The following is a 17,667-nucleotide window of genomic DNA, read 5'->3' on the forward strand; positions in this document are numbered from 1 at the left end:
AACCACGGTGTTTAACAAATTAAAAAAATCATGAAAGATGAAGTTTTAAAATGATTAAACGTGTTTTATTTTATAATTTAAAATGAAAAACATTGAACAATAAAAATAACATTTTCAGTACTTATGTATTGTTGGTACTGTGCTGCCTGCTGAAATGATATTGTTATTTTATTGAAAGCCATTCTTAAGATGGGGAGGGTTTTTTGTAACTATTCTACGCTTCCACCTTACAATTAAAAAAAAGAAAAAAAAAGATATCGTAAAACTTTGATTTAACCTGAAAAACTATTTTAAAATAGCGTGGTACCAAAAATGCATAAGCACGAAATCTTGTTTTAATTTTACAATAGATATTTTTCTCGGATGCATATGACGGCAGATAGTACTGTGTTATTTTTATATAGTTTTTATTTTTTCAGTTTAATTTCAAGTTTCACGATTTTTTTTTATTATATAAAGTTGTAATGTGGAAGCATAAATTAGTTACAAAACCCTCACCTCCTCATATTAAGAATGGTTTTCAAAATAATAACGTTATTATTTCAGCTCGGCACCAAAAATATATAAGTACACAAAATTTCATTTTTATTGCTCAATGGTTTTCATTTTAAATTATAAAATGAAATGTGAACTTGTACATTTTAATAAAGACATTAAAAATGAAAATAGCGAAGAAAAAAAAAGTTATATTGTACGTATCTATTATGGAATGAAGTTCTCTGGAAAAACTTTCATTTAATTTGGTCAAGTAGTTTTATTTTTTTAAAGCAAAAAAAACACAATTTGTTATGATACAATACCAATTTTTAAGAAGAAAATCTATTATTTAAGATGGGAAGGGAGGTATCGGCACTTTAGACTGAGTTATCTCCCCGTGGCGTGTTCTAAAAATCCAAACACGGCCATTGTCTCTGAACTTTTTTTTTTTCAGAGAACTTCAGTCCATAACGGATACGTATAATATAACCTTTTTTCGATATTTTCATTTTTTTAATGTGTTGATTAAACTGTACAAGTACCAATAAAAGATATTTAATCATTTTCATAATTTTGGTAACGAAAAATACCTGTGCACATAATTCAACTATGTTTGGATGCCCAATTTTCGAGGGAATATGTGGGATTCAATCAATAGACACACTAATTCTGCGGTAGTTTTCCAGAGGTTTTCATTCATCAATCAATATCGAAAGAAGACACTTTCAGTTGTTGAAGGCGACAACTCGATGGATTTCTTACGCTTAAGAAATTCATATGTTAAGAGCAAACGTTGGTGGTGTGTACATGCAGATTATATTGAAATTGAAGTGGATGATAAACGTTGAAATTGAAGTGGATGATAAACTGGTCGAGAGAATAGGCCTTTTTTGCCGTGTATAGAAACGGGCGATTGGGAAGACAGAAACAAGGACGTCCTTACACTCGTTTGTGAGAGATGAAGAGATACGGACGGAAGGTAGCTGAGAATTAAAGTGGTTTTCTGCTCCAAATGAGACGTAGGGTAGGATTTCTGATTTTGATTATATTATCGGGTTGAGCGCGTACGCAGACCCCACACTTAGAAATAGCACGTCCGAGTCGTCCACATTTGAGACGATCACAAAGGTCAACCCAACCGCAGTGCAATGGAAGGGCCTCACTTTGGGGGAACGACCTAAATGATCACCGTTACCCCTACGTAAGGTAAGTATAAGATTTTTTAAGGCTGTCCACTAGTGTTTTTATATCATACATCTATACTCACCACTGACAATAATCAATAAAATACTTAATATGTTCCACATAATTCTCACCAATATTAATATATCACAACATTTTATTCACCAATAACAAAATTCATTACAAAAATATTACTATCATTTAAAATTACAAACACTTTCACAAAATACCTTAATTCTTAAAGAAACTTGTCAAGGTCGTTAACATGTTAACAAAATAAATTCATAATCTTTTCAATGAGAACAAATCTGTGGGAACATGATGAGAATTATCAGCGAACCGGATGCTAACGTCTCCAGCATAAGAGACAACATGAAAAATCGTCTTTTGCACATGGCTCCACGCATCGTTTCCGTTTGGAAAAAGAAAAATAAGATAACCACAAAAGAATTATCAACAAATGGCAGAGCTCCGCGCCTAAAATAAAGGCCCAAAAATTACAGTCAGTGGGAGCCGATGTGCCCCTATAAAACGAGGCATTTTTAGGGAATGAAAAAAGAAGGAGAAAAACACAGGAGGCGAAGACGCCGCGCTGCTAGTTGTTGATGAAAGTAGTCGCCGCTTTCAGCCCAGCTGCGTCAGTGAACGCACGGGGAGATTCTCCCACCGGACCTAAAGAGATGAAGAAGAAGAAGAAGAAGAAGAAGAAGAAGAAGAAGAAGAAGAAGAAGAAGAATAAGAAGAAATAAGGCATCAGTGAACTGAAGCCAACTCCGCTCTCACGTTATGGGCCAAGATGCCTTCAATTCTAAACAATGTCTAATTCAAACAAACCAAAGAAAAAAAAGGAGAAAAACACAGGAGGCAAAGACGCCGTGCTGCTAGTTGTTGATGAAAGTAGTCGCCGCTTTCAAGTTAAAAGCCTAGACACATATCACCGAAGTAGCACGACCGGCCACCCACTTAACACCCCTGTCGTCCGAAAAGATAAGTATGCTTACGAAATTCATTCTTTGTTTAATTATACAAGCCTACAAAAGTTCATTCCTTATCAATGCATACACACCTACAAACATCCTACGAACACTTTACCTTTTCTAATTAAAACTGTCATTAATAAATAAAACCGGTTCTCAACCTTTTCAATATGCGTCAGTCTTTTTACAAACCTACGGGCCATAAATTCAAACGAATAAAAACTTGTAGAATTAAAACCAAATCACAAATCCAAAAAACAACCAATCAAATTAGACAACATTGTATTTGTATATGAAAGTATATTTTTATTGAATCAAATCAGACAGTTTTGTCTGTGTTTAATTATATCGAAGTAGGGTGAAACAAAAAGAAATAAAAAATTACCATCTGAAGAGTTGTCTTTCCTTATTTGAGCGGTATTTAAAAATGCCAATAAATTCTATTACTTTTTTTTATATGTTAATCTCATGAAATAGTTTTTGGTTAATATAAAGTAAAGTTATTGAAGGCAATCTTTACTGCAAGGCTGCGTAATTGTTCCGACAGATAGAAAGGCAACATCTAAACAAGTGTAGTCGAGTCTAGCGCACGTCGTCGTGATCGTAGTTGTCGTCAGGGAGGGACACTTCCTTGCTTTGGTTGGACAGCTATTTTAGGCGACCCACGCTGATAATTAATGTGAATGATATAAAATGTGTTTTTAAAAGTAATATTTGTGACGACAGAAGGAAAACAGGTATATAAACAGCGTGCACACATATTAATATAATTTTTTTATTTTTAATGTAATAACGAAAAAAGAAGAAACATATTAATATAATTTATTATTTTTTAATTTAATATGAAAAAAGACATATTAATATCATTTATTATTTTTAATGCAAAAAATCAACTTCATGAAGCATTTCTGTTACTACTGTTTTCGGGTAAACTTACAACAAATAACCACTCCAACGTCCCATGTTAAGAATGACATTCGGAATAGACACCCCTAACCTTCCCATGTTAAGAACGACTTTCAAATTAAACGCCAACAACCTTTTCAGCATACCCGAAAACTTATAAAGTTGACATGTGCAATGTGAACAATGAGTTGGACGTAATGTAAAAATGATTAGAATTTAAAACGAAACGAAATTTAAATTCTCTTTTTCATTTTACATGAACCATAAACCTGCACATTCACCGCAAGTTTTACCATCATTTATTATTTTTAATGTTAGAAAAAAATAAACACCGACTGCTTGGAGCATTTCTGTTGATCTCATGAAATAGTTTTTAATTAATATAAATTTTAAGTTTTAAGGCAATCTCCTATAATATATCGATAATATAGCATAGTTCTTTTTTTTTTAGGCAAACCACGCTGATAATTAATGTAAATGGGCGCGTTTTTTATACAAGGTCATTGTGCAGAGGGAGACAACTCCATATTACTAAGAGGTTCGTTCATTTTTTGTCTCATAATTTAGGACGTCACTACTAACGATATTTTTTTATTAAATCAAAACATCACAAAAAACAGGGCTGAGACGAATTATTTTTAATGTAACAAATTTGATAACCTTAATAATACAAAACGTAGTTTTTATGCGACTATTAAGAGAATCATTTCTGATTTCATGTCATGATTTACGACGCTAATACGAACGAGATTTTCCTTAGATGAACACATTTGAAAAAAAAAGTTGCCTCAACTTTTTCTATTTAAAAAAAAAATTCAATTACATTTTTATTAAAACGTAAGGTTCTATAAGAAAAGAAAAGAGTCTTTAAGCGTAAAACTCAAAGAATGTAAACATTTCAAAAGAAATGGATTTTTTTCCGACTAATTAATTAATAAATGTTATGGGAAGATTTGTTAAAAAAAAAAAGTCGCCACAGCTTTAAAAAAAAATTGTTTGTTAAAATCACAATTTCCTCTTCAGCTATCATTGCATTTTCCTTTATTTTCGCAACAAATCTTACCAGACATTAATTTAAAAAAAGTAGTAAAACACGTTTTGTAATGTATATTTTTTTTATAGAACCTCACAATAATAGGTTTTGCATTACTGTACACATAGATTCGAAAAAGTCGAAAAAAAAACAAACAAATATATAACAAATAAATGTTATCAAAAACAAGATAAGATACTTTTCTACCTAACTGGATATGTATTTGGTGTTTTTATTTAATGTAACATGTTTATTTAGCTCGAAACACATACAGTGTTTACCGATGTATTGGAAAGTTAAATATGGCGCCTGACTCTCTTGTTGACACGGTAGGTTTGGGAAAAGGAGTCCAAAATAAAAATAAAATACTATGCAAAATACTGTTGGAAATTCACTCAATATATGTTACCGTGAAATAAGCTGACATATATTCGGTGGGTTTTTAACAGTATTTTGTCTAGTTTTTTTTTTTAATTTTTAAGTCCTTTCCCCAAACTTACCGCATCAAAGATTAAAAAAAGAAATCGATGCAGCTTTTGTTTTAATAAAAATATCGTTATCCTATGGTTGCGATAATATAGGAATAATCAAGAAACAATGTTCCGTGAATGAAATAAAGGGATAAATATGTAATGTAGATTTAAATAAAAGAAGGAAAGTTTATTAACGTATTTACAGGGAGACAATGTGTAGTGTTTATCGTGTTCAGTCCAGGTATATCCGGTAACCAATGTTTGTAATTAAAGGGACGTAACTCCCAGAAGAGTTACCTTCCCCTGAAACAATATATAAGGTAAATAAAAGAGCGTTTGATCAAGTTACACGGCGAGCAGTAGATTGTAAATTATTGATTGGTGTCCTTTTCTATTCTCTACCATATTCACATCCGGGGAGCCGGTGCATCATTTTACAACATTAAACTACTTCTCTTTCAAAGACGGTGTTAATGCATCGGAGGAGGGCACAACCCATGGCAAATAAAGCCTCCCTTGAATTAGCTACAAGCATGATAACGCAAAACATGGCTGGAATGAGCAAACACATTAGAAACAGGTACTACACTTTCATCGTTGTTCGTTTAATGCTGATTTTATGTAAAACAGGCAGACTAATAAGCAGGTTTAAGTCTGGAATAATTTGTGAAGGTCATCGTAAGTTTAACCGAATCGAGTTTGATAACAAGAAGTTGCAAGTCCCATTACGTAATCATGACGTCATAATTTAATTTCTTGGACCAAATCTATTTTTGTCATTTGACTGACTTCACTGTTTGTGCAATTCCTTCCTCTTATTGGATTTGTTTATGTGAAATATTTAGTTTTCCAATTTTTAATATCAACATTATTTCGATTATTATTCGGACTAGGCTGTTCTCATTTGGGACGTGAGGAGTAATTCGACTAATCCAAATAATAATAATTTATCTAAAAAAAATAAACCTGATTTTAAAAGCTTCATATATAGTTTTACTTAATTTAATACGAAATATAAATTTACAATAGAAATACCCCAAAAGGTTTAAGAATGACAGATGTAATCTAAACTTTATAGGAAAACAATTCGGACATTTTTACACAAGGAACAAAATAATGCTTTCACCGTATTACGATGACCTTTAGTTCTTTGTTCTTTAGCAGTTGATTTTTTCTTTAAATAATTTCACGTTTATATCGTGTTTTTCAACTTTTAATTTTGATTCTTTTATATTTTCATATATTTTATTTCCTTATGAATTGAACACACAAAACAAAAGTTGTATCAATTTACTGAAGAAATCACAACAAATTTTCTGTTTTGAACACAAAAGAAAAAAACGACACTTTTCTCGTATTTAATTTCCTGATTGAAAGGTAAGTTTATTTCTTTTTTTTATAATATCATTTAACAACTTACAAATAATTTTAAATATTAAAATAATTTATTTTTTATTGCAATCCAATATGAAAGGTAAGTTATTTTTACGCTTTAAAACAAAATCCCTGTGAATAACTTTTAAAAATAATCTGCAAAGGAAAAGCAAGCAGTTTATTTGTTGCACCCCAGAAATATTGATTCTTAAAAAAATCTTAAAAATTAAAAATAGTTTATTTTTTATTTTTATTTATTGAAATTTTTTTTTTTTTTTTTGCAATAAAAATAATGATTCTGTCATGTTTTATAACTAGGCACCGCCAAAATCGGGGGGGGGGGGAAGATAATTAAGTTTTGACGGACCGTCTTTTTAAAAATCTACCAAAAATCAGGTAATTATCCTATCAATACGAAATTTTCAGCGATTACTAAAAGAAGAATGAACTTATTTTTCATAAACTATATATATATATATATATATATTTCTTTTCATAAACGATATCTATATATATATATATTTTGTTATTGTTGTTATTTTTCAAGCGAGAACTACGATTCATATATTTTATTTCTTAATGAATTGGACACACAAAACAAAAGTTGTATCAATTTACTAAAGAAATTCTAACAAACAAAACAAATTTTCTGTTTTTAAAACAAAAGAAACACGATTTCATCCCAATGTTTTTTCGTATTGAATTCCTGGAAATATACGTAAGTTTGTATCTTTTTTTCTTTTTTTTACACTAAAAAATCAAATCTATAACTTTTAATATAATCTTAACATTAAAATAAGTTTATTTATTTTTGTTTTTGCAATCCAATAAAATATGAAAATAATATTATGATTTAAAAAATATCTTTAAAATATTTTATTCAATGTGATATTTAGATTTTTGTTAAAAATATGATTATTTTTGTAAAACTTGTGTGATTTCTGGGAAAATAATAATTTAATTCAAAGTTGATCGAATTAAGCTTTTTGTTAATACATCTGATCACGAAAACTATTTTTGTTGTTTTTCATTGTTTTAAGTTAAAAAAAACAAAACAAAAAAACAAAAGAAAAACAACCTCGTTGGAGAATTCCGTTTTTATTTTATGTTTAATCCAATATGTAATATTTTAAAATATGCGTCACTTTCTTTTATAAAGTTTACATAAAATGATCAATTATCATCAATTAGCAATTACTTAATGTAGAAAACAATATTCGTAAGTCTTTACAATCTAACACAGCATAGTTTAGCTCTAAAATAATAATAATTGACTTTAGGTATCTCCACGGCGATGTGTAAAACGTCAGTAGTACACATATTACGTCATCATTTCGTGTGTTTGTGTGTCTATAAAAACACGAGACAACCACAAAATTCTGACATAAGCCTGAAGAATCCAAGAGTGGATGAAACGCGGAATATGCAGCGTAGCTTAATCGCCATATATATTTTATAACTTACTAACTAGCGCTACCTACGTATTGAGCACCGTTGACGTAAATACTTAAAATTCGTGCATAAATTTATACTTTCCTATATTAATTTATGTGGGTAAATGAAGTATATATATATATATATATATATATATATAGTTATTGTTTTTTTTTTCAAGCAATACATACGGTTAATATTGGCTCCACCTTGGAGCTCATTTTTTATTTACTTAGAAAGTCGCCCTTTTTAATTTGGACGTATATAACATTTTTATTTATTTTATTATTTTTAAAACAGTAATCTACGTACATGCGTGTTTCAAGGTTTTTACCTCTCATCAGCGTAGTTTAACTGCCTCTAGGGATCGAACCTCAGACCATGTTTACCACAGTCTGGTGCCTTAACCGTTAGGCCATAATCCCTAGATTGATTATACTGTTTATTTTTATCGCTTATAATTATATATATAATTATATTTTACTATAATAATTAAATTTTTCATAAACTACACATATATATATATATATATATATATATATATATATTCATAAACGATTTATATATATATGTATATATATCCAGAGAGGCGGTAGCACTCTCTATATAGGGATGGCCCGTACACGCCTATATACGCCTACAAAACAAAACTATCCAAATCAACTAAAATCAACTTATAAGTTTCAAAAAGCACATATTCTTACAGAGAAGTGTCTTACGAATCCAGCGAGTGTCAGAACGTCGGTTAAAATGTCAAAAGAGAGAAAAAAAAAGGGTACAAAAATGGCCAATTGTTCTTCTTTCTTCTTCTTTCTTCTTTCTTTTGAGACGATGTATCTCGGTGTACGAACGGTCTCTGACAACAGTTCAAGCATCAATCGACTGCTCTTTACACGGAGAAGTGCAGTGCCCCATCGCTTTTTAGCTAACTCCATAATTAAATAAGATTACATGTAATAACAAGTTTTAAACACTATATACCCAATGTAGACAGACCACTTCGAACACGGAACTTCTCTCAAAAGGGACAGCTCCAAATAATACACCGGATGCTCACAGACGTTCCAGTTTGCCAGTGGCCTATATTTCTTGGACGCTGAATATTTGAGGTAAACGTTAAGGTTTTTTCTTTAAACAGTAAACCACCAGCGTTAATGAAACCACGAAATCTTTATCTCAGTTGATCAAAATTGTTATAAGAGTAACCTATCAGCAAGTACGACGTCAAAAAACAATGTTATAAAAACAAATAATTCTTCAGATTTTTGACTGTAAAACATGTACAAAATGTCAATGCTGTGACCAGGATTTGAACCTAGGTTAGCACGGCCACAACGTGGGGTCCTAACCTCTAGACGATCACGGCTAACACTGACGTCTGTCGCTCTTGGCAGAAAGACACATGACTACTGTCAAACTATTGAAAAATAAGGAGAAAACTTGAAATTCTCATGCATGCGCAAAAATACACTATATCAACCATTGTTAAATGCAGCTGAATCTCTTCGCTCGCTAAGAAAAGTAGATCAGACCAGTTCTTCTAAGAACTCACCAAACGCCAAAGGAAATAAGTTAAATTAACCACAAAAGAAACTGCAAGAAAGTCATCTTCTAAGAACTCACTGGAAGCTGACCAAAAAGAATAAAAATCCAAGCCCTAGCCACAAAAATAACTAGATATTGTGGCTACTATACACAATCTACTAATAAAAACAAGTAAGTTTTCTAAAATAAACTACAATAAATTAACCAAGTAACCTCCCACTGTCACTGATTAGGACTTCATATAAAGATAACAACTACACTATTGGTGTATATACCGTTCCACACTTTAACTATTGGTGACGGGGCAGTATCTCAATTCTACGAGAGTTGTCTTGCTATAAGATAAGTGATATTATAGTAAGATACACATAAGTGTTATATGTTTACATTTAATAAAAAAATGCCAAAGTCAGCACATAGTAAAAAAGCTCAGAGAAATATAGACTATGAAAAAAACAAAGTCAAGGTATTATCTGAGCAAAAAGAATACTATCAGAAAAATGCTGAAATAATAAAAATTAAGTATCATGCAAATCCTGAGGCAAAGAAGGTTGCCTCACGTGCTGACTAAAAAGCACGGTATAACAGGGATCCCAAGGGGAAAAACTGCCTCACGTGCTCTTTATAACAAAGAACCAGAAAAAAAGAAGGCTGCCTCATTTGCTGACTCAAAAGCACGGTATAACAGGGATTCTGAGGAGAAAAAAGCTGCCTCACGTGCTCTTTATAACAAAGAACCAGAAAAAAGAAGGCTGCCTCACGTGCTCTTTACAACTAAGAACCAGAAAAAAGAAGGCTGCCTCACGTGCTCTTTGTAACAAAGAACCAGAAAAATAGAAGGCTGCCTCACGTGCTGACTCAAAACACGGTATAACAGGGATTCCGAGGGGGAAAAAGCTGCCTCACATGCTCTTTATAAAAAAGAACCAGAAAAAAAGAAGGCTGCCTCACGTGCTGACTCAAAAGCACGGTATAACAGGGATTCCGAAGGAAAAAAAAGCTGCTTCACGTGCTCTTTATAACAAAGAACCAGAAAAAAAGAAGGCTGCCTCACGTGCTGACTCAAAAGCACGGTATAACTGGGATTCCGAAGGAAAAAAAAGCTGCTTCACGTGCTCTTTATAACAAAGAACCAGAAAAAAAGAAGGCTGCCTCACGTGCTGACTCAAAAGCACGGTATAACAGGGATTCCGAAGGAAAAAAAAGCTGCCTCACGTGCTCTTTATAACAAAGAACCAGAAAAAAAGAAGGCTGCCTCACGTGCTGACTCAAAAGCACGGTATAACTGGGATTCCGAGGGAAAAAAGCTGCCTCACGTGCTCTTAATAACAAAGAACCAGAAAAAAAGAAGGCTGCCTCACGTGCTGACTCAAAAGCACAGTATAACAGGGATCCCAAGGGGAAAAAAGCTGCCTCATGCACAAACTATTATAAATATTAATATCAAAAACTGCCAAATCTTTGCCAAAACGCCAAAGAATGAACCAAGAGTGAAGGTATGAACATTTTAGAACTTTATAATACTCTAACTGTTTTATCCGAGAGGCGGTAGCACTCTCTATGCAATATAGAACCGATGGAGGACCAAGAGGCAACTCCTAAGGCCCAAAACCCAAAGACCTAAAACCCAGCAGGAAGCGACCTGCTACTAATTGAGGCAGCAATGAGCCACCTCCTAAAAAAGACAATACTATCATGAATGTAAGTTTAAAAATAAGACTGTAAGTAAAAATACTAATTAACAAGAATAAAAAAGCATTGGAAATGTAAAAGGATATAGGGATGGTATGCCAAAAAGTATATAAACAAATAGCTATGAATGGCTAGGCACATGGAAATAGAATTGCATCCAAAGTATAGCCCTATAGCTTTTTACAACCATAATGATGGCACGGAATGAAGATTGGAGAAAAGCTATAGGGCTATACTTTGGATGCAATTCTATTTCCATGTGCCTAGCCATTCATAGCTATCTTGTTTATATACTTTTTGGCATACCATCCCTATATCCTTTTGCATATCCAATGCTTTTTTATTCTTGTATATATATATATATATATATATATATATATATATATATATATATATATATGTATATATATATGTATATATATGTATATATATATGTATATATATATGTATATGTATGTATATGTATATATATATGTATATGCATATATATATATGTATATGTATATATATGTATATATATGTATATGTATATATATATATGTATATATATATGTATATATATGTATATATGTATATGTATATATATATGTATATATATATATGTATATATATGTATATATATACATATATATGTTTGTATATTATATATATGCTTATATATGTATATATATATGTATATATATATGTATATATATGTATATATATATGTATATATATATATGTATATATATATATATGTATATATATATATGTATATATATATGTATATATATGTATATATATATGTATATATATATATATGTATATATATATGTATATTTATATGTATATATGTATATATATGTATATATATATGTATATATATATGTATATATATATGTATATTTATATGTATATATGTATATATATGTATATATATATATATATATGTATATCTGCTTGCAACCCCCCCTTGTTTTGAGGGGGTTCCAAATATGCTTTAAATAATCATCTGAAACTGAACACAACATATTGTGTTGTTGTAAGGGACAGAATTATAGACTAAAAAAAATGTTTGCATACCTTATTTGGACGTCTTAATATCAGAACTTCGATTGTGTTTAATTATTTCGCTATTGAGTTTTGAAGAGTGAAATTCGGTGAATATATTAAGCAAAATAATTAATTTAAGTTAAGCAAAACAAAAAATATTTTTTTTAATATTTATACGAAAAAAGCCGTTTTAAAATATTTGATAAATAAATTAACAATTTTTTTTAGCGAGCCGAATAATCCATGACCATTATTAAACAGGGCATGCGTTGAAGAATCCATTCAAAAAAAACGATAAACATTGTGCCCTTTGTGTTAAAAATATCATCATTTTTTCGATCCCGTTTGAACACGTTTGCCGCCTTTCGACTATGGTGGACCAAACGCGCTGAAATATTTTTTTTTATTCTGCTTTAAATTGCTCCCCCCCCCCATTTTGGAGAGCCTGGCTCCCTCACACATACACATTAAAAACCAAACTCATAGAAATGGTTACCCATCTGGTACTGGCCAGCCTCAGTGTTAATAATACATTAAAATTTTCGTCACTAAAAAATAATTTTTTTTTGTCCTGTTTGGTCTTCCATAGTTTGGTCTTCCACAGTTTGCTTTTATCAAGTTCTTTTAATATTTTTAAAAATCTTTTCTCCTACACTTAACTATTATGCAGCTAGAGAATTCCGTTTGAATGTTGATATTTTATCCAACATTTACATTTCATAATGGGGAACAGTTTCTTTTATAAAGTTTACATAACATAAAAAAACATTTATTGACCAATTAGCAGAAATTGAATATAGAAACAATATTTGAGGGTTTGGAATGGGGATCACATTCTTTAATAAAGATTACATAAAAATTAGCTCCCATTTATGGGTCATCAACAATAAACAGAAATATAATATACAAAAAAATAATTGGTAAATATTTATAATCGAAGCCAACATAGTTTTAATGCTAAAAAAAAATCAAAATCTATTTTTTGTTTGGCATTACGTCTGAAAAGCCATTAAAAATATCCTTAAAAATAGAATTAAAAACAATAATTATAAATATTTAAGACTTTGTTATATAAATTTAATGTAAAATTTATTGGCGAATTAGCAGAAACTTAATATAGAAAAAATGGTATGTTTTACGACCTGCCCCAGCGTAGTATAAACACTCCCACAACCACTCCATGTTATGAACGGCTTTCAATGTTAGGTGGTGTTTATTCTGAAAACCGTTTTTAACATGGGGAGGTTCGGGTGTTTATTATACACTGGGGCATGTGATAAAAATTTACTTAATATTTACAATTGAAGGCGATGTAGTTCTTAAAAAATCAAAATCTATTGTTTGCTTGCCTTTTTGTCTGGAGAGCCATAAAAAATATCCCGAAAAATAGAATTAAAAACAAAACTTAGACATATTTAAGACTTTGTTATATACATTTAATGTAAAATGAGCACCCACTTCATGACCAGATCGCAGTCAACGAGACATACAATCCGTCGCAGTTTCTAATTTTTGTGGTAGGAGATAGCGATAGGAAAAACCTTGATTTTAGGATTAGAAATATTTTTTTGTTTTATTGGGAATATTAATCTTATCTTGGTTGTGTTTTTCCACAACGTTTCGGCCGATGTAACCTCCGACTATCCTTAGGTGTATTCGCATTGGATTTAGTGAAAAATGTTTTTATTTTCAATGTGTGGAAAAAAGAAAATAAGATGGGAATTATAATCTAAATAATAGAAAAAAAACTCAATCCTTTTCTCAAAAAAAAAAAAAAAAAAATATATATATATATATATATATATATATATATATATATATATATATATATATATATTATAAATGGACTCGGATTAATTAAAAAGAAAAAAAGACTTGGTGCTAATTTCGTCTTGAATTTGTAATGACTATGTTCGTTGGGAAAGCAAAAAAAAAAAAAATTCGCTACACCCAGTGTGACTACACCTGAAGATTTTCGGAGGGTGCATCGGCTGAAACGTTTTGGAACAAAAAACAACCAAGATGAGATTAATAGTCTAAATAATACAACAACAATAATTACCAATCCTCATCTAAAAAATATTCATCATAAAACTTTAGTGTTGTTAACTATTGTGTACTTTCACCTAACAATTTAATAAACAAAAGATACCGTTTAAACAAATATTGCAAAATGTGTCACCGTGACAATTATTGGGTGGCTTTCTATGAGAAATTTGTTTAATATCGATTTGTGAATGATTATCGAGATTCACAGCTGACTGCCTCATGTTAGACACTTGTTATTGTTCTTATGAAAAACCTGAGAGTAATTGTTTTTCAAAGTGAATAAACGCTTCAAAATGCGTCAAAACTCAAAAAACTTACCCAGTTTGTAAACATTAATTCTATTATTATTATTTGTATTTTGAGTTTTGTTTTTGTTTATACTTGAAGGTGCATGTTTTGTTTATGAAAGTGTTTGTTGAAAGTACAAATTAGTTTGTATCGATAGGTTGTATTTTGACTTGTTTAAACTGTGTGCATGTAACACGAGAATAATGTCAAAGATGTCTGTATAGAGCCACACGTTGTATTTAGAATTGTTTGAACACAACCGCCATTAAAATTTATTCATATTAAAAACAACGTTTCTATATTGAACTCTCATTCTTTGACGATATATATATATATATATATATATATATATATATATATATTAATGTTTTAATGTTTTCTCGCCAAAATGCAAATTGTGTACAAGTTATAGAGATAATTGTCTCTATGCCATATCCTTAGCAATGACTGTATCATCTAGTTCTTTGCTAAGTAAGGAAATATTTGCTCATTTCGATTCTGTTTCATATGAGGTTTTCAATAAACTGTAACTCATTTGTGAGTTCCATCCTGTCATATTTACAACAAGCAAAACCTAACATGTGACTGATGATAAAAACAATTGAATTTGTTTCATTTTTTATTATAAACTTTGTTTTACTTTATTTATATAAACGTTTAAAATTGCTTTATCTTATCATACTAAAAACAAAACTAATATGTGATTTACAATTTTATTTTTATTTACAGATGTTCCTGTTTCATCACACATAATTTATATTAACATTCTCTCAACAATTGCTCACTTGTATGAAGAAAAGTAGAAGTAGCAATGTATGTTATATTCTTATGAAGCAGGTTCACTTTCTGTAATCTTCATAAGAATTTCATATAAATTTAGAATTAAATACGAAAGTAAAATGATATATTCAAAACTACGATAATCTTGTTCTATGATCAATTTTAGTGAAATATGCAACTTGTGAAGTGTATGGATATTCTTGTTCTCACAAATTAAATGATAACTAGGGAAAAGCCACATTCATATGAAGTGTTTGGATATTCTTATTCTCACAAATTAAATGATAACTAGGGAAAAGCCACATTCATATGAAGTGTATGGATATTCTTGTTCTCACAAATTAAATGATAACTAGGGAAAAGCCACATTCATATAAAGTGTTTGGATATTCTTATTCTACGAAATCAAATTAGTGAACCATATGAAAATTAAGTCTGGGGAAAAGCCATATTCTTGTGAAGTGTGTGAACATTCTTCTGCTGATAATCAACTCTAATGAAACGTGAGAACTCACACTGGGGACAAGCCACATTCCTGTAAGCTGTGTGTCTATTCTTGTTCGAGGAAATCAAACTTAGGGATACATATGCGAACTAATTTGAAAGCCTACTGGAGAGAACTTGAAAGCCTACTGGAGAGAACTTGAAAGCCTACTGGAGAGAACTTGAAAGCCTACTGGAGAGAACTTGAAAGCCTACTAGACACTATCCTCGAGTGTCTAAGGTCTCTCTGTACAGGGGTTTGTCAGAACAATCTGGCATGAGGATACTTTTTCCATAGAAGTAAACCTTGACCAAATATTCAAAATCACATAGTATTCGCAGCCCAAATAAGATCTCCTCACTACGGCTACCCCACAGATTTTCCGAGGAATGGTGCACCTTCTCCAAGTGATATTACCTCAAGTAATAGCACGAAGCTGGATACTCCACCAGACTAGATAAATTCTTGTCCTGGAATCCAGTAAGACCATGAGACCAACATGAAAGATATACTACAACGTATAACAATGGTTAATTGGGGAGAGGAAAATTATGTTCTCAATTTCTTTACTAACTCAGTGCTTGAGAGATAAAGAACTTTAATGGAACATTCGAATATTTATGTATCTCATATAGAGTTCAAGTGTTAGCCCTGGTTGTGGGCCCCTTGATTTCTGAGAACTTCGACTGAAGTAAAATAAAACAAAAAAGGGAAAAGTGAAAGACATATTCTTGTGAAGTGTGTGAATATTCTTGTTCTACAAAATCAAGATCAGTGATACATATGAGAACTCACACTGGCGAAAAAACACATTCTTGTGAAGTTTGTGGATATTCTTGTTCTGCAAAATCATATTTAGTGAAACATATGCGAAAAGCAACATTCTTGTCAAGTGTGTGGATATTCTGCTGATAATCAACTCTAGTGAAACATGAGAACTCACACTGGGGACAAGCCACATTCTTGTATGCTGTGTGGCTATTCATGTTCAAGTAAATCAACCTTAGGGATACATATGCGAACTCATTCTGGTGAAAGCCATATTCTTGGAAAGTGTATGGATATTCCTGTTCTACAAAATCAAAATTAGTGATACGTATGAGAACTCACACTGGCGAAATAAATTGTCTAGAAAAATTCTTGTCCGGAAATCCAATAAGACAATGAGACCAACATGAAAGATATACTACAACGTATTAAAATGGTTAATTGGGAAAGGAAACTTATGTTCTCAATTTCTTTACTAGTGCTTGAGAGATAAAGAACTTTAATGGAACATTCGAATATCTATGTATCTCATAGAGACTTCACGTGTTAGCCCCAGGTCATATGCCCCTTGAATTCTGAGAACTTCGACTGAAGTAAAATAAAACAAACAAGGGAAATCCACATTCTAGTGAAGTGTGTGGATATTCTTGTTTGAAAAATCAAATTTAGTGAAACATATCCGAACTCAAACTGGCAATAAGCCACATTCTTGTGAAGTGTGTGGATATTCTTGTTTTACTAAATCAACGTTAGCGATAATATGGGAAGGCACATTGTCAAAAAAACACATTCTTGTGAAGTTTGTGGGTATTCTTGCTCTCAAAAATCACATTTAGTGGGGCATATGCGAACTCACACTGGCGAAAAGCCATATACTTGTGAAGTGTGTGGATATGCTTGTTCTGTAAAGCCAAGCTTAGTAAGACATATGAGAACGCACACTGGCGAAAACCCACATTCTTGTAAAGAGTGTGGATATTCTTGTCAGGCAAAATCAGATTTAATGGAACATATGCGAACGCACACCGGCAAAAAACCACATTCTTGTGTAGTTTGTGCATATTCTTGTTCTACAAAATCAAATTTAGTGAAAAATAGGCGAAGTCACACTGGCAAAAAGCCATATTCTTGTGAAGTGTGTGAATATTCTTGTTCTCAAAAATCAAGCTTAGT

General features: G+C 31.2%; 1 non-coding gene across 1 annotated transcript; it reads right to left on the bottom strand.

Annotated features, from left to right (window-relative positions):
• Positions 1-1,528: 1,528 nt before the first annotated feature.
• On the bottom strand, positions 1,529-1,691 carry LOC145271607 (U1 spliceosomal RNA). The gene has a single exon (XR_013866013.1). It is a non-coding gene; the product is annotated as a U1 spliceosomal RNA (small nuclear RNA).
• Positions 1,692-17,667: the final 15,976 nt, after the last annotated feature.

This window comes from Euprymna scolopes, chromosome 46, assembly GCF_053919585.1.
Source record: "Euprymna scolopes isolate OS-2025 chromosome 46, ASM5391958v1, whole genome shotgun sequence".
NCBI lineage: Eukaryota > Metazoa > Mollusca > Cephalopoda > Sepiida > Sepiolidae > Euprymna > Euprymna scolopes.